At 39.5% G+C, this 26,407-nt stretch overlaps 17 non-coding genes across 17 annotated transcripts; all 17 read right to left on the reverse strand.

Annotated features, from left to right (window-relative positions):
* Nucleotides 1–1,847: 1,847 nt before the first annotated feature.
* Nucleotides 1,848–1,919, reverse strand: TRNAP-UGG (transfer RNA proline (anticodon UGG)). Its single transcript has one exon. It is a non-coding gene; the product is annotated as a tRNA-Pro (tRNA).
* Nucleotides 1,920–4,078: 2,159 nt separating this feature from the next.
* TRNAV-CAC (transfer RNA valine (anticodon CAC)) lies at nucleotides 4,079–4,151 on the reverse strand. The gene has a single exon. It is a non-coding gene; the product is annotated as a tRNA-Val (tRNA).
* Nucleotides 4,152–4,451: 300 nt separating this feature from the next.
* Nucleotides 4,452–4,523, reverse strand: TRNAP-UGG (transfer RNA proline (anticodon UGG)). The gene has a single exon. It is a non-coding gene; the product is annotated as a tRNA-Pro (tRNA).
* Nucleotides 4,524–6,650: 2,127 nt separating this feature from the next.
* On the reverse strand, nucleotides 6,651–6,723 carry TRNAV-CAC (transfer RNA valine (anticodon CAC)). Its single transcript has one exon. It is a non-coding gene; the product is annotated as a tRNA-Val (tRNA).
* A 300-nt stretch (nucleotides 6,724–7,023) lies between these two features.
* Nucleotides 7,024–7,095, reverse strand: TRNAP-UGG (transfer RNA proline (anticodon UGG)). Its single transcript has one exon. It is a non-coding gene; the product is annotated as a tRNA-Pro (tRNA).
* A 2,163-nt stretch (nucleotides 7,096–9,258) lies between these two features.
* On the reverse strand, nucleotides 9,259–9,331 carry TRNAV-CAC (transfer RNA valine (anticodon CAC)). Its single transcript has one exon. It is a non-coding gene; the product is annotated as a tRNA-Val (tRNA).
* A 300-nt stretch (nucleotides 9,332–9,631) lies between these two features.
* Nucleotides 9,632–9,703, reverse strand: TRNAP-UGG (transfer RNA proline (anticodon UGG)). Its single transcript has one exon. It is a non-coding gene; the product is annotated as a tRNA-Pro (tRNA).
* A 2,167-nt stretch (nucleotides 9,704–11,870) lies between these two features.
* TRNAV-CAC (transfer RNA valine (anticodon CAC)) lies at nucleotides 11,871–11,943 on the reverse strand. The gene has a single exon. It is a non-coding gene; the product is annotated as a tRNA-Val (tRNA).
* A 300-nt stretch (nucleotides 11,944–12,243) lies between these two features.
* On the reverse strand, nucleotides 12,244–12,315 carry TRNAP-UGG (transfer RNA proline (anticodon UGG)). The gene has a single exon. It is a non-coding gene; the product is annotated as a tRNA-Pro (tRNA).
* Nucleotides 12,316–14,435: 2,120 nt separating this feature from the next.
* On the reverse strand, nucleotides 14,436–14,508 carry TRNAV-CAC (transfer RNA valine (anticodon CAC)). Its single transcript has one exon. It is a non-coding gene; the product is annotated as a tRNA-Val (tRNA).
* A 300-nt stretch (nucleotides 14,509–14,808) lies between these two features.
* TRNAP-UGG (transfer RNA proline (anticodon UGG)) lies at nucleotides 14,809–14,880 on the reverse strand. The gene has a single exon. It is a non-coding gene; the product is annotated as a tRNA-Pro (tRNA).
* Nucleotides 14,881–17,026: 2,146 nt separating this feature from the next.
* TRNAV-CAC (transfer RNA valine (anticodon CAC)) lies at nucleotides 17,027–17,099 on the reverse strand. The gene has a single exon. It is a non-coding gene; the product is annotated as a tRNA-Val (tRNA).
* A 300-nt stretch (nucleotides 17,100–17,399) lies between these two features.
* TRNAP-UGG (transfer RNA proline (anticodon UGG)) lies at nucleotides 17,400–17,471 on the reverse strand. Its single transcript has one exon. It is a non-coding gene; the product is annotated as a tRNA-Pro (tRNA).
* Nucleotides 17,472–19,625: 2,154 nt separating this feature from the next.
* On the reverse strand, nucleotides 19,626–19,698 carry TRNAV-CAC (transfer RNA valine (anticodon CAC)). The gene has a single exon. It is a non-coding gene; the product is annotated as a tRNA-Val (tRNA).
* A 300-nt stretch (nucleotides 19,699–19,998) lies between these two features.
* Nucleotides 19,999–20,070, reverse strand: TRNAP-UGG (transfer RNA proline (anticodon UGG)). Its single transcript has one exon. It is a non-coding gene; the product is annotated as a tRNA-Pro (tRNA).
* A 2,112-nt stretch (nucleotides 20,071–22,182) lies between these two features.
* TRNAV-CAC (transfer RNA valine (anticodon CAC)) lies at nucleotides 22,183–22,255 on the reverse strand. Its single transcript has one exon. It is a non-coding gene; the product is annotated as a tRNA-Val (tRNA).
* A 2,979-nt stretch (nucleotides 22,256–25,234) lies between these two features.
* Nucleotides 25,235–25,306, reverse strand: TRNAP-UGG (transfer RNA proline (anticodon UGG)). The gene has a single exon. It is a non-coding gene; the product is annotated as a tRNA-Pro (tRNA).
* Between the last annotated feature and the right edge of the window lie 1,101 nt (nucleotides 25,307–26,407).

The raw sequence follows: 26,407 nt of genomic DNA on the forward strand, positions 1-26,407 counted from the left end.
TTCTATCCAGAAGCAGGCATTTTCTGTGCCTTTAATTTCAGGCTTTTCCCAGCAGTCTCTGTTCTGCCTATGTAAATTAACAAAAGCAGTGCTTATTCATCACTTACTCTAATGTCCTTACTGTCCAGAAAGCTCTGCCTAAGTATGCTTTTTTTCTTTTTCAGTGAAATTCTAAATGTTTTTTCTGCCCAGTCTATGGCAGTAGAATGCTGCTTATGATGCCACATTTTGTTGAATCACCAAGGTACAACTACAGAGGAATATATGAGTCTGAACGACATGGTACTCTTAGCTAACACATCACAATGTGTGATGCTTGCCAACCAAGCACTAGATTCTGGAGCGCTGATGATCAGAACATTCTGCTCCTGAAGGAAAGGAAAGACAGCTTGATGGAAAATAAAGTCTCAGTTTATATTAACGCTCTCTCTCTCCCAATATCTATCTATCTATCTATCTATCTATCTATCTATCTATCTATCTATCTATCTATCTATCTATCTATCTATCTATCTATCTATCTATCTATCTATCTATCTATCTATCTATCTATCTATCTATCTATCTATCTATCTATCTATCTATCTATCTATCTATCTTTATATATGGATACCTGCGTACACATACATATAGATATGCCATGCATTCCTTTAGATTTGTTCCAACCTCTTACCATTTATTTGAGAATCCCTACTTTTCAAGTGACTGCAAATGAAGTCATTTCCGGCACTTTTTGGCCGGTGCAAGGTAACAAAAACACATGACAACTTTTAATAAAAATCATTGGTCTCTTTATTAACGCGCACTGTCAAACATGGGGCTTTCACACGTCAGGTAAACATGATAACCAATATACAACAGAAGCAGATGTAGATTGCTTATCAATGCCGGGATAGAACAGTTGTGAATTGAGTAGAAGAAGGGCCCCTGAATTGATACTTATTATATACAGCCTGTAAGATAGTGAAAAATGCAGGCTAGGAAAGGAGATGCAAATATCAATGTATTAGAAAAATACATAAAGAGGAGTAATTTGCTTTTATTCATTCAAGGCTAGAAAAAATCAACATACTATTGCAAGCATTCATACACCACCAAATAGAAATAAACAATTCTGACATTAAACGTAAAGGTGACGATGCATTTGTATCATCACCTTGAGAAGGGTCACCGAGGAATTGAGCCCAGGGCTTCTGCACTTAAACACCAGAAACACTCCACTAAACTAAGATGCCTGTTGGTGCCAACAATTCCCAAAGTTAATGCATGTTCTAGGTGAGCAATGAACAGAATGCAGGGCTCTTTTCAAAGCGAGGTCTGTGAATCAACAGATACATCCACATGCCAATTACTTTAGTGTTTTTAGGAGAATTCACTTTCTTGGAACGAGTCTGCATGAAACCATCTTTAGGGCCTGGACAATTTCATGGCAAAACGGCACCTCTCAACATTGCAGCCAAGACAATATAACAACTGTTTCTGCCCGGTTTCGAACCGGGGACCTTTCGCGTGTGAGGCAAACGTGATAACCACTACAATACAGAAACAGATGTCTACAGTTGATTCTTCTGTGATGAAACTTCTCAAAACAGGCTATTCCAAGGGCCTCTGGTTTTAGATTTCTTTCATGCAACCTTCCCAGACAGCCCTAGCTGAACGCTTGTATATGCCATGCAAGTTCAGCATTTTTGCAAAATGCTTAAAGAGAAATGTTTCCTATTTGCTCAGGCAGGGCAAGGTTAAAAGCATGAGACTCTAGCAAATATTCATCCACTACTGCAAAGAGAAAATTGATATTGGCTTTGAAATGCATAATTCAATACTACTTTAAAAAAGCACCAATGAAAGGGCTCGTCCGGGATTTGAACCCGGGACCTCTCGCACCCAAAGCGAGAATCATACCCCTAGACCAACGAGCCTTCGAAAGACCCTCACCTCTGAAAAGCTAATACCAGCTCTAAGCACGCAATGAAGATCATGCTGGGGACTTTTTCATGCTTGGTCTGTGAATACACATGAAATTCAGTGTCAACTTACCCTTTCTCAAATGATATCACTATCATTTATAAGTGTCCCCTTTTATTTTGTCCCAGCATTGGACACGTCTTACAGGAAGTCAGCACTTATTTATCTATTTCTGCAGTGGCTAGACCCTAAAGAGAAAGAATAAAAAGCTGTTCATAACAACATAAGAAACACATGTTGCATTTTTTCTCAAATGCTTATTCCCATTGTGCAAATCGGAATGCCAAGCTGAATAACTGGGTCACAGATTCTGGCTAATTATCTTTCCCTTGAATGCAAGTAGCAATAAAAACTGCCTAATGCAGGACTAGAGCATTCCTTGCAAGCCTCTAACATCATAACATAACTGAGCTGCTGGTAGCAAGCTAAGCAATACCTTCCCAAAATGAGAAGTACATGTGCTAATCCGCTCAATCAGCGCTCGATCAGGCGAGATCAGGCGAGATATAGAAAAGGTGGAAAGGGTCCAAATGGCTGTCCCTTCCTTTTTAGGGTGGGTCCTTCTGACTATCATAGGATTGCTTGTAAGAGTGGCCAGGGTCAGAAAAAAACTTTCAACCCTTCTCAGTGTTCTATCCAGAAGCAGGCATTTTCTGTGCCTTTAATTTCAGGCTTTTCCCAGCAGTCTCTGTTCTGCCTATGTAAATTAACAAAAGCAGTGCTTATTCATCACTTACTCTAATGGTCTTACTGTCCAGAAAGCTCTGCCTAAGTATGCTTTTTTTCTTTTTCAGTGAAATTCTAAATGTTTTTTCCGCCCAGTCTATGGCAGTAGAATGCTGCTTATGATGCCACATTTTGTTGAATCCCCAAGGTACAACTACAGAGGAATATATGAGTCTGAACGACATGGAACTCTTAGCTAACACATCACAATGTGTGATGCTTGCCAACCAAGCACTAGATTCTGGAGCGCTGATGATCAGAACATTCTGCTCCTGAAGGAAAGGAAAGACAGCTTGATGGAAAATAAAGTCTCAGTTTATATTAACGCTCTCTCTCTCCCAATATCTATCTATCTATCTATCTATCTATCTATCTATCTATCTATCTATCTATCTATCTATCTATCTATCTATCTATCTATCTATCTATCTATCTATCTATCTATCTATCTATCTATCTATCTATCTATCTATCTATCTATCTATCTATCTATCTATCTATCTATCTATCTATTATATATGGATACCTGCGTACACATACATATAGATATGCCATGCATTCCTTTAGATTTGTTCCAACCTCTTACCATTTATTTGAGAATCCCTACTTTTCAAGTGACTGCAAATGAAGTCATTTCCGGCACTTTTTGGCCGGTGCAAGGTAACAAAAACACATGACAACTTTTAATGAAAATCATTGGTCTCTTTATTAACGCGCACTGTCAAACATGGGGCTTTCACACGTCAGGTAAACATGATAACCAATATACAACAAAAGCAGATGTAGATTGCTTATCAATGCCGGGATAGAACAGTTGTGAATTGAGTAGAAGAAGGGCCCCTGAATTGATACTTATTATATACAGCCTGTAAGATAGTGAAAAATGCAGGCTAGGAAAGGAGATGCAAATATCAATGTATTAGAAAAATACATAAAGAGGAGTGATTTGCTTTTATTCATTCAAGGCTAGAAAAAATCAACATACTATTGCAAGCATTCATACACCACCAAATCGAAATAAACAATTCTGACATTAAACGTAAAGGTGACGATGCATTTGTATCATCACCTTGAGAAGGGTCACCGAGGAATTGAGCCCAGGGCTTCTGCACTTAAACACCAGAAACACTCCACTAAACTAAGATGCCTGTTGGTGCCAACAATTCCCAAAGTTAATGCATGTTCTAGGTGAGCAATGAACAGAATGCAGGGCTCTTTTCAAAGCGAGGTCTGTGAATCAACAGATACATCCACATGCCAATTACTTTAGTGTTTTTAAGAGAATTCACTTTCTTGGAACGAGTCTGCATGAAACCATCTTCAGGGCCTGGACAATTTCATGGCAAAACGGCACCTCTCAACATTGCAGCCAAGACAATATAACAACTGTTTCTGCCCGGTTTCGAACCGGGGACCTTTCGCGTGTGAGGCAAACGTGATAACCACTACACTACAGAAACAGATGTCTACAGTTGATTCTTCTGTGATGAAACTTCTCAAAACAGGCTATTCCAAGGGCCTCTGGTTTTAGATTTCTTTCATGCAACCTTCCCAGACAGCCCTAGCTGAACGCTTGTATATGCCATGCAAGTTCAGCATTTTTGCAAAATGCTTAAAGAGAAATGTTTCCTATTTGCTCAGGCAGGGCAAGGTTAAAAGCATGAGACTCTAGCAAATATTCATCCACTACTGCAAAGAGAAAATTGATATTGGCTTTGAAATGCATACTTCAATACTACTTTAAAAAAGCACCAATGAAAGGGCTCATCCGGGATTTGAACCCGGGACCTCTCGCACCCAAAGCGAGAATCATACCCCTAGACCAACGAGCCTTCGAAAGACCCGCACCTCTGAAAAGCTAATACCAGCTCTAAGCACGCAATGAAGATCATGCTGGGGACTTTTTCATGCTTGGTCTGTGAATACACATGAAATTCAGTGTCAACTTACCCTTTCTCAAATGATATCACTATCATTTATAAGTGTCCCCTTTTATTTTGTCCCAGCATTGGACACGTCTTACAGGAAGTCAGCACTTATTTATCTATTTCTGCAGTGGCTAGACCCTAAAGAGAAAGAATAAAAAGCTGTTCATAACAACATAAGAAACACATGTTGCATTTTTTCTCAAATGCTTATTCCCTTTGTGCAAATCGGAATGCCAAGCTGAATAACTGGGCCACAGATTCTGGCTAATTATCTTTCCCTTGAATGCAAGTAGCAATAAAAACTGCCTAATGCAGGACTAAAGCATTCCTTGCAAGCCTCTAACATCATAACATAACTGAGCTGCTGGTAGCAAGCTAAGCAATACCTTCCAAAAATGAGAAGTACATGTGCTAATCCGCTCAATCAGCGCTCGATCAGGCTCGATCAGGCGAGATATAGAAAAGGTGGAAAGGGTCCAAATGGCTGTCCCTTCCTTTTTAGGGTGGGTCCTTCTGACTATCATAGGATTGCTTGTAAGAGTGGCCAGGGTCAGAGAAAAAACTTTCAACCCTTCTTAGTGTTCTATCCAGAAGCAGGCATTTTCTGTGCCTTTAATTTCAGGCTTTTCCCAGCAGTCTCTGTTCTGCCTATGTAAATTAACAAAAGCAGTGCTTATTCATCACTTACTCTAATGTCCTTACTGTCCAGAAAGCTCTGCCTAAGTATGCTTTTTTTCTTTTTCAGTGAAATTCTAAATGTTTTTTCTGCCCAGTCTATGGCAGTAGAATGCTGCTTATGATGCCACATTTTGTTGAATCACCAAGGTACAACTACAGAGGAATATATGAGTCTGAACGACATGGTACTCTTAGCTAACACATCACAATGTGTGATGCTTGCCAACCAAGCACTAGATTCTGGAGCGCTGATGATCAGAACATTCTGCTCCTGAAGGAAAGGAAAGACAGCTTGATGGAAAATAAAGTCTCAGTTTATATTAACGCTCTCTCTCTCCCAATATCTATCTATCTATCTATCTATCTATCTATCTATCTATCTATCTATCTATCTATCTATCTATCTATCTATCTATCTATCTATCTATCTATCTATCTATCTATCTATCTATCTATCTATCTATCTATCTATCTATCTTTATATATGGATACCTGCGTACACATACATATAGATATGCCATGCATTCCTTTAGATTTGTTCCAACCTCTTACCATTTATTTGAGAATCCCTACTTTTCAAGTGACTGCAAATGAAGTCATTTCCGGCACTTTTTGGCCGGTGCAAGGTAACAAAAACACATGCCAACTTTTAATACAAATCATTGGTCTCTTTATTAACGCGCACTGTCAAACATGGGGCTTTCACACGTCAGGTAAACATGATAACCAATACACAACAGAAGCAGATGTAGATTGCTTATCAATGCCAGGATAGAATAGTTGTGAATTGAGTAATAGAAGGGCCCCTGAATTGATACTTATTATATACAGCCTGTAAGATAGTGAAAAATGCAGGCTAGGAAAGGAGATGCAAATATCAATGTATTAGAAAAATACATAAAGAGGAGTGATTTGCTTTTATTCATTCAAGGCTAGAAAAAATCAACATACTATTGCAAGCATTCATACACCACCAAATAGAAATAAACAATTCTGACATTAAACGTAAAGGTGACGATGCATTTGTATCATCACCTTGAGAAGGGTCACCGAGGAATTGAGCCCAGGGCTTCTGCACTTAAACACCAGAAACACTCCACTAAACTAAGATGCCTGTTGGTGCCAACAATTCCCAAAGTTAATGCATGTTCTAGGTGAGCAATGAACAGAATGCAGGGCTCTTATGAAAACGAGGTCTGTGAATCAACAGATACATCCACATGCCAATTACTTTAGTGTTTTTAAGAGAATTCACTTTCTTGGAATGAGTCTGCATGAAACCATCTTCAGGGCCTGGACAATTTCATGGCAAAACGGCACCTCTCAACATTGCAGCCAAGACAATATAACAACTGTTTCTGCCCGGTTTCGAACCGGGGACCTTTCGCGTGTGAGGCGAACGTGATAACCACTACACTACAGAAACAGATGTCTACAGTTGATTCTTCTGTGATGAAACTTCTCAAAACAGGCTATTCCAAGGGCCTCTGGTTTTAGATTTCTTTCATGCAACCTTCCCAGACAGCCCTAGCTGAACGCTTGTATATGCCATGCAAGTTCAGCATTTTTGCAAAATGCTTAAAGAGAAATGTTTCCTATTTGCTCAGGCAGGGCAAGGTTAAAAGCATGAGACTCTAGCAAATATTCATCCACTACTGCAAAGAGAAAATTGATATTGGCTTTGAAATGCATACTTCAATACTACTTTAAAAAAGCACCAATGAAAGGGCTCGTCCGGGATTTGAACCCGGGACCTCTCGCACCCAAAGCGAGAATCATACCCCTAGACCAACGAGCCTTCGAAAGGCCCGCACCTCTGAAAAGCTAATACCAGCTCTAAGCACGCAATGAAGATCATGCTGGGGACTTTTTCATGCTTGGTCTGTGAATACACATGAAATTCAGTGTCAACTTACCCTTTCTCAAATGATATCACTATCATTTATAAGTGTCCCCTTTTATTTTGTCCCAGCATTGGACACGTCTTACAGGAAGTCAGCACTTATTTATCTATTTCTGCAGTGGCTAGACCCTAAAGAGAAAGAATAAAAAGCTGTTCATAACAACATAAGAAACACATGTTGCATTTTTTCTCAAATGCTTATTCCCTTTGCGCAAATCGGAATGCCAAGCTGAATAACTGGGTCACAGATTCTGGCTAATTATCTTTCCCTTGAATGCAAGTAGCAATAAAAACTGCCTAATGCAGGACTAAAGCATTCCTTGCAAGCCTCTAACATCATAACATAACTGAGCTGCTGGTAGCAAGCTAAGCAATACCTTCCCAAAATGAGAAGTACATGTGCTAATCCGCTCAATCAGCGCTCGATCAGGCTCGATCAGGCGAGATATAGAAAAGGTGGAAAGGGTCCAAATGGCTGTCCCTTCCTTTTTAGGGTGGGTCCTTCTGACTATCATAGGATTGCTTGTACGAGTGGCCAGGGTCAGAGATAAAACTTTCAACCCTTCTCAGTGTTCTATCCAGAAGCAGGCATTTTCTGTGCCTTTAATTTCAGGCTTTTCCCAGCAGTCTCTGTTCTGCCTATGTAAATTAACAAAAGCAGTGCTTATTCATCACTTACTCTAATGTCCTTACTGTCCAGAAAGCTCTGCCTAAGTATGCTTTTTTTCTTTTTCAGTGAAATTCTAAATGTTTTTTCTGCCCAGTCTATGGCAGTAGAATGCTGCTTATGATGCCACATTTTGTTGAATCACCAAGGTACAACTACAGGTGAATATATGAGTCTGAACGACATGGAACTCTTAGCTAACACATCACAATGTGTGATGCTTGCCAACCAAGCACTAGATTTTGGAGCGCTGATGATCAGAACATTCTGCTCCTGAAGGAAAGGAAAGACAGCTTGATGGAAAATAAAGTCTCAGTTTATATTAACGCTCTCTCTCTCCCAATATCTATCTATCTATCTATCTATCTATCTATCTATCTATCTATCTATCTATCTATCTATCTATCTATCTATGTATCTATCTATCTATCTATCTATCTATCTATCTATCTATCTATCTATCTATCTATCTATCTATCTATCTATCTATCTATCTATCTATCTATCTATCTATCTTTATATATGGATACCTGCGTACACATACATATAGATATGCCATGCATTCCTTTAGATTTGTTCCAACCTCTTACCATTTATTTGAGAATCCCTACTTTTCAAGTGACTGCAAATGAAGTCATTTCCGGCACTTTTTGGCCGGTGCAAGGTAACAAAAACACATGACAACTTTTAATGAAAATCATTGGTCTCTTTATTAACGCGCACTGTCAAACATGGGGCTTTCACACGTCAGGTAAACATGATAACCAATATACAACAAAAGCAGATGTAGATTGCTTATCAATGCCGGGATAGAACAGTTGTGAATTGAGTAGAAGAAGGGCCCCTGAATTGATACTTATTATATACAGCCTGTAAGATAGTGAAAAATGCAGGCTAGGAAAGGAGATGCAAATATCAATGTATTAGAAAAATACATAAAGAGGAGTGATTTGCTTTTATTCATTCAAGGCTAGAAAAAATCAACATACTATTGCAAGCATTCATACACCACCAAATCGAAATAAACAATTCTGACATTAAACGTAAAGGTGACGATGCATTTGTATCATCACCTTGAGAAGGGTCACCGAGGAATTGAGCCCAGGGCTTCTGCACTTAAACACCAGAAACACTCCACTAAACTAAGATGCCTGTTGGTGCCAACAATTCCCAAAGTTAATGCATGTTCTAGGTGAGCAATGAACAGAATGCAGGGCTCTTTTCAAAGCGAGGTCTGTGAATCAACAGATACATCCACATGCCAATTACTTTAGTGTTTTTAAGAGAATTCACTTTCTTGGAACGAGTCTGCATGAAACCATCTTCAGGGCCTGGACAATTTCATGGCAAAACGGCACCTCTCAACATTGCAGCCAAGACAATATAACAACTGTTTCTGCCCGGTTTCGAACCGGGGACCTTTCGCGTGTGAGGCAAACGTGATAACCACTACACTACAGAAACAGATGTCTACAGTTGATTCTTCTGTGATGAAACTTCTCAAAACAGGCTATTCCAAGGGCCTCTGGTTTTAGATTTCTTTCATGCAACCTTCCCAGACAGCCCTAGCTGAACGCTTGTATATGCCATGCAAGTTCAGCATTTTTGCAAAATGCTTAAAGAGAAATGTTTCCTATTTGCTCAGGCAGGGCAAGGTTAAAAGCATGAGACTCTAGCAAATATTCATCCACTACTGCAAAGAGAAAATTGATATTGGCTTTGAAATGCATACTTCAATACTACTTTAAAAAAGCACCAATGAAAGGGCTCGTCCGGGATTTGAACCCGGGACCTCTCGCACCCAAAGCGAGAATCATACCCCTAGACCAACGAGCCTTCCAAAGGCCCGCACCTCTGAAAAGCTAATACCAGCTCTAAGCACGCAATGAAGATCATGCTGGGGACTTTTTCATGCTTGGTCTATGAATACACATGAAATTCAGTGTCAACTTACCCTTTCTCAAATGATATCACTATCATTTATAAGTGTCCCCTTTTGTTTTGTCCCAGCATTGGACACGTCTTACAGGAAGTCAGCACTTATTTATCTATTTCTGCAGTGGCTAGACCCTAAAGAGAAAGAATAAAAAGCTGTTCATAACAACATAAGAAACACATGTTGCATTTTTTCTCAAATGCTTATTCCCTTTGCGCAAATCGGAATGCCAAGCTGAATAACTGGGTCACAGATTCTGGCTAATTATCTTTCCCTTGAATGCAAGTAGCAATAAAAACTGCCTAATGCAGGACTAAAGCATTCCTTGCAAGCCTCTAACATCATAACATAACTGAGCTGCTGGTAGCAAGCTAAGCAATACCTTCCCAAAATGAGAAGTACATGTGCTAATCCGCTCAATCAGCGCTCGATCAGGCTCGATCAGGCGAGATATAGAAAAGGTGGAAAGGGTCCAAATGGCTGTCCCTTCCTTTTTAGGGTGGGTCCTTCTGACTATCATAGGATTGCTTGTACGAGTGGCCAGGGTCAGAGAAAAAACTTTCAACCCTTCTCAGTGTTCTATCCAGAAGCAGGCATTTTCTGTGCCTTTAATTTCAGGCTTTTCCCAGCAGTCTCTGTTCTGCCTATGTAAATTAACAAAAGCAGTGCTTATTCATCACTTACTCTAATGTCCTTACTGTCCAGAAAGCTCTGCCTAAGTATGCTTTTTTTCTTTTTCAGTGAAATTCTAAATGTTTTTTCTGCCCAGTCTATGGCAGTAGAATGCTGCTTATGATGCCACATTTTGTTGAATCACCAAGGTACAACTACAGGTGAATATATGAGTCTGAACGACATGGAACTCTTAGCTAACACATCACAATGTGTGATGCTTGCCAACCAAGCACTAGATTTTGGAGCGCTGATGATCAGAACATTCTGCTCCTGAAGGAAAGGAAAGACAGCTTGATGGAAAATAAAGTCTCAGTTTATATTAACGCTCTCTCTCTCCCAATATCTATCTATCTATCTATCTATCTATCTATCTATCTATCTATCTATCTATCTATCTATCTATCTATCTATCTATCTATCTATCTATCTATCTATCTATCTATCTATCTATCTATCTATCTATCTATCTATCTATCTATCTATCTATCTATCTATCTATCTATCTATCTATCTATCTTTATATATGGATACCTGCGTACACATACATATAGATATGCCATGCATTCCTTTAGATTTGTTCCAACCTCTTACCATTTATTTGAGAATCCCTACTTTTCAAGTGACTGCAAATGAAGTCATTTCCGGCACTTTTTGGCCGGTGCAAGGTAACAAAAACACATGACAACTTTTAATGAAAATCATTGGTCTCTTTATTAACGCGCACTGTCAAACATGGGGCTTTCACACGTCAGGTAAACATGATAACCAATATACAACAAAAGCAGATGTAGATTGCTTATCAATGCCGGGATAGAACAGTTGTGAATTGAGTAGAAGAAGGGCCCCTGAATTGATACTTATTATATACAGCCTGTAAGATAGTGAAAAATGCAGGCTAGGAAAGGAGATGCAAATATCAATGTATTAGAAAAATACATAAAGAGGAGTGATTTGCTTTTATTCATTCAAGGCTAGAAAAAATCAACATACTATTGCAAGCATTCATACACCACCAAATCGAAATAAACAATTCTGACATTAAACGTAAAGGTGACGATGCATTTGTATCATCACCTTGAGAAGGGTCACCGAGGAATTGAGCCCAGGGCTTCTGCACTTAAACACCAGAAACACTCCACTAAACTAAGATGCCTGTTGGTGCCAACAATTCCCAAAGTTAATGCATGTTCTAGGTGAGCAATGAACAGAATGCAGGGCTCTTTTCAAAGCGAGGTCTGTGAATCAACAGATACATCCACATGCCAATTACTTTAGTGTTTTTAAGAGAATTCACTTTCTTGGAACGAGTCTGCATGAAACCATCTTCAGGGCCTGGACAATTTCATGGCAAAACGGCACCTCTCAACATTGCAGCCAAGACAATATAACAACTGTTTCTGCCCGGTTTCGAACCGGGGACCTTTCGCGTGTGAGGCAAACGTGATAACCACTACACTACAGAAACAGATGTCTACAGTTGATTCTTCTGTGATGAAACTTCTCAAAACAGGCTATTCCAAGGGCCTCTGGTTTTAGATTTCTTTCATGCAACCTTCCCAGACAGCCCTAGCTGAACGCTTGTATATGCCATGCAAGTTCAGCATTTTTGCAAAATGCTTAAAGAGAAATGTTTCCTATTTGCTCAGGCAGGGCAAGGTTAAAAGCATGAGACTCTAGCAAATATTCATCCACTACTGCAAAGAGAAAATTGATATTGGCTTTGAAATGCATACTTCAATACTACTTTAAAAAAGCACCAATGAAAGGGCTCATCCGGGATTTGAACCCGGGACCTCTCGCACCCAAAGCGAGAATCATACCCCTAGACCAACGAGCCTTCGAAAGACCCGCACCTCTGAAAAGCTAATACCAGCTCTAAGCACGCAATGAAGATCATGCTGGGGACTTTTTCATGCTTGGTCTGTGAATACACATGAAATTCAGTGTCAACTTACCCTTTCTCAAATGATATCACTATCATTTATAAGTGTCCCCTTTTATTTTGTCCCAGCATTGGACACGTCTTACAGGAAGTCAGCACTTATTTATCTATTTCTGCAGTGGCTAGACCCTAAAGAGAAAGAATAAAAAGCTGTTCATAACAACATAAGAAACACATGTTGCATTTTTTCTCAAATGCTTATTCCCTTTGTGCAAATCGGAATGCCAAGCTGAATAACTGGGCCACAGATTCTGGCTAATTATCTTTCCCTTGAATGCAAGTAGCAATAAAAACTGCCTAATGCAGGACTAAAGCATTCCTTGCAAGCCTCTAACATCATAACATAACTGAGCTGCTGGTAGCAAGCTAAGCAATACCTTCCAAAAATGAGAAGTACATGTGCTAATCCGCTCAATCAGGCTCGATCAGGCGAGATATAGAAAAGGTGGAAAGGGTCCAAATGGCTGTCCCTTCCTTTTTAGGGTGGGTCCTTCTGACTATCATAGGATTGCTTGTAAGAGTGGCCAGGGTCAGAGAAAAAACTTTCAACCCTTCTTAGTGTTCTATCCAGAAGCAGGCATTTTCTGTGCCTTTAATTTCAGGCTTTTCCCAGCAGTCTCTGTTCTGCCTATGTAAATTAACAAAAGCAGTGCTTATTCATCACTTACTCTAATGTCCTTACTGTCCAGAAAGCTCTGCCTAAGTATGCTTTTTTTCTTTTTCAGTGAAATTCTAAATGTTTTTTCTGCCCAGTCTATGGCAGTAGAATGCTGCTTATGATGCCACATTTTGTTGAATCACCAAGGTACAACTACAGAGGAATATATGAGTCTGAACGAAATGGTACTCTTAGCTAACACATCACAATGTGTGATGCTTGCCAACCAAGCACTAGATTCTGGAGCGCTGATGATCAGAACATTCTGCTCCTGAAGGAAAGGAAAGACAGCTTGATGGAAAATAAAGTCTCAGTTTATATTAACGCTCTCTCTCTCCCAATATCTATCTATCTATCTATCTATCTATCTATCTATCTATCTATCTATCTATCTATCTATCTATCTATCTATCTATCTATCTATCTATCTATCTATCTATCTATCTATCTATCTATCTATCTATCTATCTATCTATCTATCTTTATATATGGATACCTGCGTACACATACATATAGATATGCCATGCATTCCTTTAGATTTGTTCCAACCTCTTACCATTTATTTGAGAATCCCTACTTTTCAAGTGACTGCAAATGAAGTCATTTCCGGCACTTTTTGGCCGGTGCAAGGTAACAAAAACACATGACAACTTTTAATAAAAATCATTGGTCTCTTTATTAACGCGCACTGTCAAACATGGGGCTTTCACACGTCAGGTAAACATGATAACCAATATACAACAGAAGCAGATGTAGATTGCTTATCAATGCCGGGATAGAACAGTTGTGAATTGAGTAGAAGAAGGGCCCCTGAATTGATACTTATTATATACAGCCGGTAAGATAGTGAAAAATGCAGGCTAGGAAAGGAGATGCAAATATCAATGTATTAGAAAAATACATAAAGAGGAGTGATTTGCTTTTATTCATTCAAGGCTAGAAAAAATCAACATACTATTGCAAGCATTCATACACCACCAAATAGAAATAAACAATTCTGTCATTAAACGTAAAGGTGACGATGCATTTGTATCATCACCTTGAGAAGGGTCACCGAGGAATTGAGCCCAGGGCTTCTGCACTTAAACACCAGAAACACTCCACTAAACTAAGATGCCTGTTGGTGCCAACAATTCCCAAAGTTAATGCATGTTCTAGGTGAGCAATGAACAGAATGCAGGGCTCTTTTCAAAGCGAGGTCTGTGAATCAACAGATACATCCACATGCCAATTACTTTAGTGTTTTTAAGAGAATTCACTTTCTTGGAACGAGTCTGCATGAAACCATCTTCAGGGCCTGGACAATTTCATGGCAAAACGGCACCTCTCAACATTGCAGCCAAGACAATATAACAACTGTTTCTGCCCGGTTTCGAACCGGGGACCTTTCGCGTGTGAGGCAAACGTGATAACCACTACACTACAGAAACAGATGTCTACAGTTGATTCTTCTGTGATGAAACTTCTCAAAACAGGCTATTCCAAGGGCCTCTGGTTTTAGATTTCTTTCATGCAACCTTCCCAGACAGCCCTAGCTGAACGCTTGTATATGCCATGCAAGTTCAGCATTTTTGCAAAATGCTTAAAGAGAAATGTTTCCTTTTTGCTCAGGCAGGGCAAGGTTAAAAGCATGAGACTCTAGCAAATATTCATCCACTACTGCAAAGAGAAAATTGATATTGGCTTTGAAATGCATACTTCAATACTACTTTAAAAAAGCACCAATGAAAGGGCTCATCCGGGATTTGAACCCGGGACCTCTCGCACCCAAAGCGAGAATCATACCCCTAGACCAACGAGCCTTCGAAAGACCCGCACCTCTGAAAAGCTAATACCAGCTCTAAGCACGCAATGAAGATCATGCTGGGGACTTTTTCATGCTTGGTCTGTGAATACACATGAAATTCAGTGTCAACTTACCCTTTCTCAAATGATATCACTATCATTTATAAGTGTCCCCTTTTATTTTGTCCCAGCATTGGACACGTCTTACAGGAAGTCAGCACTTATTTATCTATTTCTGCAGTGGCTAGACCCTAAAGAGAAAGAATAAAAAGCTGTTCATAACAACATAAGAAACACATGTTGCATTTTTTCTCAAATGCTTATTCCCTTTGTGCAAATCGGAATGCCAAGCTGAATAACTGGGTCACAGATTCTGGCTAATTATCTTTCCCTTGAATGCAAGTAGCAATAAAAACTGCCTAATGCAGGACTAGAGCATTCCTTGCAAGCCTCTAACATCATAACATAACTGAGCTGCTGGTAGCAAGCTAAGCAATACCTTCCCAAAATGAGAAGTACATGTGCTAATCCGCTCAATCAGCGCTCGATCAGGCTTGATCAGGCGAGATATAGAAAAGGTGGAAAGGGTCCAAATGGCTGTCCCTTCCTTTTTAGGGTGGGTCCTTCTGACTATCATAGGATTGCTTGTAAGAGTGGCCAGGGTCAGAAAAAAACTTTCAACCCTTCTCAGTGTTCTATCCAGAAGCAGGCATTTTCTGTGCCTTTAATTTCAGGCTTTTCCCAGCAGTCTCTGTTCTGCCTATGTAAATTAACAAAAGCAGTGCTTATTCATCACTTACTCTAATGTCCTTACTGTCCAGAAAGCTCTGCCTAAGTATGCTTTTTTTCTTTTTCAGTGAAATTCTAAATGTTTTTTCCGCCCAGTCTATGGCAGTAGAATGCTGCTTATGATGCCACATTTTGTTGAATCCCCAAGGTACAACTACAGAGGAATATATGAGTCTGAACGACATGGAACTCTTAGCTAACACATCACAATGTGTGATGCTTGCCAACCAAGCACTAGATTCTGGAGCGCTGATGATCAGAACATTCTGCTCCTGAAGGAAAGGAAAGACAGCTTGATGGAAAATAAAGTCTCAGTTTATATTAACGCTCTCTCTCTCCCAATATCTATCTATCTATCTATCTATCTATCTATCTATCTATCTATCTATCTATCTATCTATCTATCTATCTATCTATCTATCTATCTATCTATCTATCTATCTATCTATCTATCTATCTATCTATCTATCTATCTATCTATCTATCTATCTATCTATCTTTATATATGGATACCTGCGTACACATACATATAGATATGCCATGCATTCCTTTAGATTTGTTCCAACCTCTTACCATTTATTTGAGAATCCCTACTTTTCAAGTGACTGCAAATGAAGTCATTTCCGGCACTTTTTGGCCGGTGCAAGGTAACAAAAACACATGACAACTTTTAATAAAAATCATTGGTCTCTTTATTAACGCGCACTGTCAAACATGGGGCTTTCACACGTCAGGTAAACATGATAACCAATATACAACAGAAGCAGATGTAGATTGCTTATCAATGCCGGGATAGAACAGTTGTGAATTGAGTAGAAGAAGGGCCCCTGAATTGATACTTATTATATACAGCCTGTAAGATAGTGAAAAATGCAGGCTAGGAAAGGAGATGCAAATATCAATGTATTAGAAAAATACATAAAGAGGAGTGATTTGCTTTTATTCATTCAAGGCTAGAAAAAATCAACATACTATTGCAAGCATTCATACACCACCAAATAGAAATAAACAATTCTGACATTAAACGTAAAGGTGACGATGCATTTGTATCATCACCTTGAGAAGGGTCACCGAGGAATTGAGCCCAGGGCTTCTGCACTTAAACACCAGAAACACTCCACTAAACTAAGATGCCTGTTGGTGCCAACAATTCCCAAAGTTAATGCATGTTCTAGGTGAGCAATGAACAGAATGCAGGGCTCTTTTCAAAGCGAGGTCTGTGAATCAACAGATACATCCACATGCCAATTACTTTAGTGTTTTTAGGAGAATTCACTTTCTTGGAACGAGTCTGCATGAAACCATCTTCAGGGCCTGGACAATTTCATGGCAAAACGGCACCTCTCAACATTGCAGCCAAGACAATATAACAACTGTTTCTGCCCGGTTTCGAACCGGGGACCTTTCGCGTGTGAGGCAAACGTGATAACCACTACACTACAGAAACAGATGTCTACAGTTGATTCTTCTGTGATGAAACTTCTCAAAACAGGCTATTCCAAGGGCCTCTGGTTTTAGATTTCTTTCATGCAACCTTCCCAGACAGCCCTAGCTGAACGCTTGTATATGCCATGCAAGTTCAGCATTTTTGCAAAATGCTTAAAGAGAAATGTTTCCTATTTGCTCAGGCAGGGCAAGGTTAAAAGCATGAGACTCTAGCAAATATTCATCCACTACTGCAAAGAGAAAATTGATATTGGCTTTGAAATGCATAATTCAATACTACTTTAAAAAAGCACCAATGAAAGGGCTCGTCCGGGATTTGAACCCGGGACCTCTCGCACCCAAAGCGAGAATCATACCCCTAGACCAACGAGCCTTCGAAAGACCCTCACCTCTGAAAAGCTAATACCAGCTCTAAGCACGCAATGAAGATCATGCTGGGGACTTTTTCATGCTTGGTCTGTGAATACACATGAAATTCAGTGTCAACTTACCCTTTCTCAAATGATATCACTATCATTTATAAGTGTCCCCTTTTATTTTGTCCCAGCATTGGACACGTCTTACAGGAAGTCAGCACTTATTTATCTATTTCTGCAGTGGCTAGACCCTAAAGAGAAAGAATAAAAAGCTGTTCATAACAACATAAGAAACACATGTTGCATTTTTTCTCAAATGCTTATTCCCTTTGTGCAAATCGGAATGCCAAGCTGAATAACTGGGTCACAGATTCTGGCTAATTATCTTTCCCTTGAATGCAAGTAGCAATAAAAACTGCCTAATGCAGGACTAGAGCATTCCTTGCAAGCCTCTAACATCATAACATAACTGAGCTGCTGGTAGCAAGCTAAGCAATACCTTCCCAAAATGAGAAGTACATGTGCTAATCCGCTCAATCAGCGCTCGATCAGGCTTGATCAGGCGAGATATAGAAAAGGTGGAAAGGGTCCAAATGGCTGTCCCTTCCTTTTTAGGGTGGGTCCTTCTGACTATCATAGGATTGCTTGTAAGAGTGGCCAGGGTCAGAAAAAAACTTTCAACCCTTCTCAGTGTTCTATCCAGAAGCAGGCATTTTCTGTGCCTTTAATTTCAGGCTTTTCCCAGCAGTCTCTGTTCTGCCTATGTAAATTAACAAAAGCAGTGCTTATTCATCACTTACTCTAATGTCCTTACTGTCCAGAAAGCTCTGCCTAAGTATGCTTTTTTTCTTTTTCAGTGAAATTCTAAATGTTTTTTCCGCCCAGTCTATGGCAGTAGAATGCTGCTTATGATGCCACATTTTGTTGAATCCCCAAGGTACAACTACAGAGGAATATATGAGTCTGAACGACATGGAACTCTTAGCTAACACATCACAATGTGTGATGCTTGCCAACCAAGCACTAGATTCTGGAGCGCTGATGATCAGAACATTCTGCTCCTGAAGGAAAGGAAAGACAGCTTGATGGAAAATAAAGTCTCAGTTTATATTAACGCTCTCTCTCTCCCAATATCTATCTATCTATCTATCTATCTATCTATCTATCTATCTATCTATCTATCTATCTATCTATCTATCTATCTATCTATCTATCTATCTATCTATCTATCTATCTATCTATCTATCTATCTATCTATCTATCTATCTATCTATCTATCTATCTATCTATCTATCTTTATATATGGATACCTGCGTACACATACATATAGATATGCCATGCATTCCTTTAGATTTGTTCCAACCTCTTACCATTTATTTGAGAATCCCTACTTTTCAAGTGACTGCAAATGAAGTCATTCCCGGCACTTTTTGGCCGGTGCAAGGTAACAAAAACACATGACAACTTTTAATGAAAATCATTGGTCTCTTTATTAACGCGCACTGTCAAACATGGGGCTTTCACACGTCAGGTAAACATGATAACCAATATACAACAAAAGCAGATGTAGATTGCTTATCAATGCCGGGATAGAACAGTTGTGAATTGAGTAGAAGAAGGGCCCCTGAATTGATACTTATTATATACAGCCTGTAAGATAGTGAAAAATGCAGGCTAGGAAAGGAGATGCAAATATCAATGTATTAGAAAAATACATAAAGAGGAGTGATTTGCTTTTATTCATTCAAGGCTAGAAAAAATCAACATACTATTGCAAGCATTCATACACCACCAAATCGAAATAAACAATTCTGACATTAAACGTAAAGGTGACGATGCATTTGTATCATCACCTTGAGAAGGGTCACCGAGGAATTGAGCCCAGGGCTTCTGCACTTAAACACCAGAAACACTCCACTAAACTAAGATGCCTGTTGGTGCCAACAATTCCCAAAGTTAATGCATGTTCTAGGTGAGCAATGAACAGAATGCAGGGCTCTTTTCAAAGCGAGGTCTGTGAATCAACAGATACATCCACATGCCAATTACTTTAGTGTTTTTAAGAGAATTCACTTTCTTGGAACGAGTCTGCATGAAACCATCTTCAGGGCCTGGACAATTTCATGGCAAAACGGCACCTCTCAACATTGCAGCCAAGACAATATAACAACTGTTTCTGCCCGGTTTCGAACCGGGGACCTTTCGCGTGTGAGGCAAACGTGATAACCACTACACTACAGAAACAGATGTCTACAGTTGATTCTTCTGTGATGAAACTTCTCAAAACAGGCTATTCCAAGGGCCTCTGGTTTTAGATTTCTTTCATGCAACCTTCCCAGACAGCCCTAGCTGAACGCTTGTATATGCCATGCAAGTTCAGCATTTTTGCAAAATGCTTAAAGAGAAATGTTTCCTATTTGCTCAGGCAGGGCAAGGTTAAAAGCATGAGACTCTAGCAAATATTCATCCACTACTGCAAAGAGAAAATTGATATTGGCTTTGAAATGCATACTTCAATACTACTTTAAAAAAGCACCAATGAAAGGGCTCATCCGGGATTTGAACCCGGGACCTCTCGCACCCAAAGCGAGAATCATACCCCTAGACCAACGAGCCTTCGAAAGACCCGCACCTCTGAAAAGCTAATACCAGCTCTAAGCACGCAATGAAGATCATGCTGGGGACTTTTTCATGCTTGGTCTGTGAATACACATGAAATTCAGTGTCAACTTACCCTTTCTCAAATGATATCACTATCATTTATAAGTGTCCCCTTTTATTTTGTCCCAGCATTGGACACGTCTTACAGGAAGTCAGCACTTATTTATCTATTTCTGCAGTGGCTAGACCCTAAAGAGAAAGAATAAAAAGCTGTTCATAACAACATAAGAAACACATGTTGCATTTTTTCTCAAATGCTTATTCCCTTTGTGCAAATCGGAATGCCAAGCTGAATAACTGGGCCACAGATTCTGGCTAATTATCTTTCCCTTGAATGCAAGTAGCAATAAAAACTGCCTAATGCAGGACTAAAGCATTCCTTGCAAGCCTCTAACATCATAACATAACTGAGCTGCTGGTAGCAAGCTAAGCAATACCTTCCAAAAATGAGAAGTACATGTGCTAATCCGCTCAATCAGCGCTCGATCAGGCGAGATATAGAAAAGGTGGAAAGGGTCCAAATGGCTGTCCCTTCCTTTTTAGGGTGGGTCCTTCTGACTATCATAGGATTGCTTGTAAGAGTGGCCAGGGTCAGAGAAAAAACTTTCAACCCTTCTTAGTGTTCTATCCAGGCAGGCATTTTCTGTGCCTTTAATTTCAGGCTTTTCCCAGCAGTCTCTGTTCTGCCTATGTAAATTAACAAAAGCAGTGCTTATTCATCACTTACTCTAATGTCCTTACTGTCCAGAAAGCTCTGCCTAAGTATGCTTTTTTTCTTTTTCAGTGAAATTCTAAATGTTTTTTCTGCCCAGTCTATGGCAGTAGAATGCTGCTTATGATGCCACATTTTGTTGAATCACCAAGGTACAACTACAGAGGAATATATGAGTCTGAACGACATGGAACTCTTAGCTAACACATCACAATGTGTGATGCTTGCCAACCAAGCACTAGATTCTGGAGCGCTGATGATCAGAACATTCTGCTCCTGAAGGAAAGGAAAGACAGCTTGATGGAAAATAAAGTCTCAGTTTATATTAACGCTCTCTCTCTCCCAATATCTATCTATCTATCTATCTATCTATCTATCTATCTATCTATCTATCTATCTATCTATCTATCTATCTATCTATCTATCTATCTATCTATCTATCTATCTATCTATCTATCTATCTATCTATCTATCTATCTATCTATCTATCTATATATGGATACCTGCGTACACATACATATAGATATGCCATGCATTCCTTTAGATTTGTTCCAACCTCTTACCATTTATTTGAGAATCCCTACTTTTCAAGTGACTGCAAATGAAGTCATTTCCGGCACTTTTTGGCCGGTGCAAGGTAACAAAAACACATGACAACTTTTAATAAAAATCATTGGTCTCTTTATTAACGCGCACTGTCAAACATGGGGCTTTCACACGTCAGGTAAACATGATAACTAATATACAACAGAAGCAGATGTAGATTGCTTATCAATGCCGGGATAGAACAGTTGTGAATTGAGTAGAAGAAGGGCCCCTGAATTGATACTTATTATATACAGCCTGTAAGATAGTGAAAAATGCAGGCTAGGAAAGGAGATGCAAATATCAATGTATTAGAAAAATACATAAAGAGGAGTGATTTGCTTTTATTCATTCAAGGCTAGAAAAAATCAACATACTATTGCAAGCATTCATACACCACCAAATAGAAATAAACAATTCTGACATTAAACGTAAAGGTGACGATGCATTTGTATCATCACCTTGAGAAGGGTCACCGAGGAATTGAGCCCAGGGCTTCTGCACTTAAACACTCCACTAAACTAAGATGCCTGTTGGTGCCAACAATTCCCAAAGTTAATGCATGTTCTAGGTGAGCAATGAACAGAATGCAGGGCTCTTTTCAAAGCGAGGTCTGTGAATCAACAGATACATCCACATGCCAATTACTTTAGTGTTTTTAGGAGAATTCACTTTCTTGGAACGAGTCTGCATGAAACCATCTTCAGGGCCTGGACAATTTCATGGCAAAACGGCACCTCTCAACATTGCAGCCAAGACAATATAACAACTGTTTCTGCCCGGTTTCGAACCGGGGACCTTTCGCGTGTGAGGCAAACGTGATAACCACTACACTACAGAAACAGATGTCTACAGTTGATTCTTCTGTGATGAAACTTCTCAAAACAGGCTATTCCAAGGGCCTCTGGTTTTAGATTTCTTTCATGCAACCTTCCCAGACAGCCCTAGCTGAACGCTTGTATATGCCATGCAAGTTCAGCATTTTTGCAAAATGCTTAAAGAGAAATGTTTCCAATTTGCTCAGGCAGGGCAAGGTTAAAAGCATGAGACTCTAGCAAATATTCATCCACTACTGCAAAGAGAAAATTGATATTGGCTTTGAAATGCATAATTCAATACTACTTTAAAAAAGCACCAATGAAAGGGCTCGTCCGGGATTTGAACCCGGGACCTCTCGCACCCAAAGCGAGAATCATACCCCTAGACCAAAGAGCCTTCGAAAGACCCTCACCTCTGAAAAGCTAATACCAGCTCTAAGCACGCAATGAAGATCATGCTGGGGACTTTTTCATGCTTGGTCTGTGAATACACATGAAATTCAGTGTCAACTTACCCTTTCTCAAATGATATCACTATCATTTATAAGTGTCCCCTTTTATTTTGTCCCAGCATTGGACACGTCTTACAGGAAGTCAGCACTTATTTATCTATTTCTGCAGTGGCTAGACCCTAAAGAGAAAGAATAAAAAGCTGTTCATAACAACATAAGAAACACATGTTGCATTTTTTCTCAAATGCTTATTCCCTTTGTGCAAATCGGAATGCCAAGCTGAATAACTGGGTCACAGATTCTGGCTAATTATCTTTCCCTTGAATGCAAGTAGCAATAAAAACTGCCTAATGCAGGACTAGAGCATTCCTTGCAAGCCTCTAACATCATAACATAACTGAGCTGCTGGTAGCAAGCTAAGCAATACCTTCCCAAAATGAGAAGTACATGTGCTAATCCGCTCAATCAGCGCTCGATCAGGCTCGATCAGGCGAGATATAGAAAAGGTGGAAAGGGTCCAAATGGCTGTCCCTTCCTTTTTAGGGTGGGTCCTTCTGACTATCATAGGATTGCTTGTAAGAGTGGCCAGGGTCAGAAAAAAACTTTCAACCCTTCTCAGTGTTCTATCCAGAAGCAGGCATTTTCTGTGCCTTTAATTTCAGGCTTTTCCCAGCAGTCTCTGTTCTGCCTATGTAAATTAACAAAAGCAGTGCTTATTAATCACTTACTCTAATGTCCTTACTGTCCAGAAAGCTCTGCCTAAGTATGCTTTTTTTCTTTTTCAGTGAAATTCTAAATGTTTTTTCCGCCCAGTCTATGGCAGTAGAATGCTGCTTATGATGCCACATTTTGTTGAATCCCCAAGGTACAACTACAGAGGAATATATGAGTCTGAACGACATGGAACTCTTAGCTAACACATCACAATGTGTGATGCTTGCCAACCAAGCACTAGATTCTGGAGCGCTGATGATCAGAACATTCTGCTCCTGAAGGAAAGGAAAGACAGCTTGATGGAAAATAAAGTCTCAGTTTATATTAACGCTCTCTCTCTCCCAATATCTATCTATCTATCTATCTATCTATCTATCTATCTATCTATCTATCTATCTATCTATCTATCTATCTATCTATCTATCTATCTATCTATCTATCTATCTATCTATCTATCTATCTATCTATCTATCTATCTATCTATCTATCTATCTATCTATCTATCTATCTATCTATCTATCTATCTATCTATCTATCTATCTATCTATCTATCTATCTATCTATCTATCTATCTATCTATCTATCTATCTTTATATATGGATACCTGCGTACACATACATATAGATATGCCATGCATTCCTTTAGATTTGTTCCAACCTCTTACCATTTATTTGAGAATCCCTACTTTTCAAGTGACTGCAAATGAAGTCATTTCCGGCACTTTTTGGCCGGTGCAAGGTAACAAAAACACATGACAACTTTTAATAAAAATCATTGGTCTCTTTATTAACGCGCACTGTCAAACATGGGGCTTTCACACGTCAGGTAAACATGATAACCAATATACAACAAAAGCAGATGTAGATTGCTTATCAATGCCGGGATAGAACAGTTGTGAATTGAGTAGAAGAAGGGCCCCTGAATTGATACTTATTATATACAGCCTGTAAGATAGTGAAAAATGCAGGCTAGGAAAGGAGATGCAAATATCAATGTATTAGAAAAATACATAAAGAGAAGTGATTTGCTTTTATTCATTCAAGGCTAGAAAAAATCAACATACTATTGCAAGCATTCATACACCACCAAATAGAAATAAACAATTCTGACATTAAACGTAAAGGTGACGATGCATTTGTATCATCACCTTGAGAAGGGTCACCGAGGAATTGAGCCCAGGGCTTCTGCACTTAAACACCAGAAACACTCCACTAAACTAAGATGCCTGTTGGTGCCAACAATTCCCAAAGTTAATGCATGTTCTAGGTGAGCAATGAACAGAATGCAGGGCTCTTTTCAAAGCGAGGTCTGTGAATCAACAGATACATCCACATGCCAATTACTTTAGTGTTTTTAAGAGAATTCACTTTCTTGGAACGAGTCTGCATGAAACCATCTTCAGGGCCTGGACAATTTCATGGCAAAACGGCACCTCTCAACATTGCAGCCAAGACAATATAACAACTGTTTCTGCCCGGTTTCGATCCGGGGACCTTTCGCGTGTGAGGCAAACGTGATAACCACTACACTACAGAAACAGATGTCTACAGTTGATTCTTCTGTGATGAAACTTCTCAAAACAGGCTATTCCAAGGGCCTCTGGTTTTAGATTTCTTTCATGCAACCTTCCCAGACAGCCCTAGCTGAACGCTTGTATATGCCATGCAAGTTCAGCATTTTTGCAAAATGCTTAAAGAGAAATGTTTCCTATTTGCTCAGGCAGGGCAAGGTTAAAAGCATGAGACTCTAGCAAATATTCATCCACTACTGCAAAGAGAAAATTGATATTGGCTTTGAAATGCATACTTCAATACTACTTTAAAAAAGCACCAATGAAAGGGCTCATCCGGGATTTGAACCCGGGACCTCTCGCACCCAAAGCGAGAATCATACCCCTAGACCAACGAGCCTTCGAAAGACCCGCACCTCTGAAAAGCTAATACCAGCTCTAAGCACGCAATGAAGATCATGCTGGGGACTTTTTCATGCTTGGTCTGTGAATACACATGAAATTCAGTGTCAACTTACCCTTTCTCAAATGATATCACTATCATTTATAAGTGTCCCCTTTTATTTTGTCCCAGCATTGGACACGTCTTACAGGAAGTCAGCACTTATTTATCTATTTCTGCAGTGGCTAGACCCTAAAGAGAAAGAATAAAAAGCTGTTCATAACAACATAAGAAACACATGTTGCATTTTTTCTCAAATGCTTATTCCCTTTGTGCAAATCGGAATGCCAAGCTGAATAACTGGGCCACAGATTCTGGCTAATTATCTTTCCCTTGAATGCAAGTAGCAATAAAAACTGCCTAATGCAGGACTAAAGCATTCCTTGCAAGCCTCTAACATCATAACATAACTGAGCTGCTGGTAGCAAGCTAAGCAATACCTTCCAAAAATGAGAAGTACATGTGCTAATCCGCTCAATCAGCGCTCGATCAGGCTCGATCAGGCGAGATATAGAAAAGGTGGAAAGGGTCCAAATGGCTGTCCCTTCCTTTTTAGGGTGGGTCCTTCTGACTATCATAGGATTGCTTGTAAGAGTGGCCAGGGTCAGAGAAAAAACTTTCAACCCTTCTTAGTGTTCTATCCAGAAGCAGGCATTTTCTGTGCCTTTAATTTCAGGCTTTTCCCAGCAGTCTCTGTTCTGCCTATGTAAATTAACAAAAGCAGTGCTTATTCATCACTTACTCTAATGTCCTTACTGTCCAGAAAGCTCTGCCTAAGTATGCTTTTTTTCTTTTTCAGTGAAATTCTAAATGTTTTTTCTGCCCAGTCTATGGCAGTAGAATGCTGCTTATGATGCCACATTTTGTTGAATCACCAAGGTACAACTACAGAGGAATATATGAGTCTGAACGACATGGAACTCTTAGCTAACACATCACAATGTGTGATGCTTGCCAACCAAGCACTAGATTCTGGAGCGCTGATGATCAGAACATTCTGCTCCTGAAGGAAAGGAAAGACAGCTTGATGGAAAATAAAGTCTCAGTTTATATTAACGC

This window comes from Lissotriton vulgaris, unplaced genomic scaffold, assembly GCF_964263255.1.
Source record: "Lissotriton vulgaris unplaced genomic scaffold, aLisVul1.2 SCAFFOLD_1851, whole genome shotgun sequence".
Taxonomy (NCBI): domain Eukaryota; kingdom Metazoa; phylum Chordata; class Amphibia; order Caudata; family Salamandridae; genus Lissotriton; species Lissotriton vulgaris.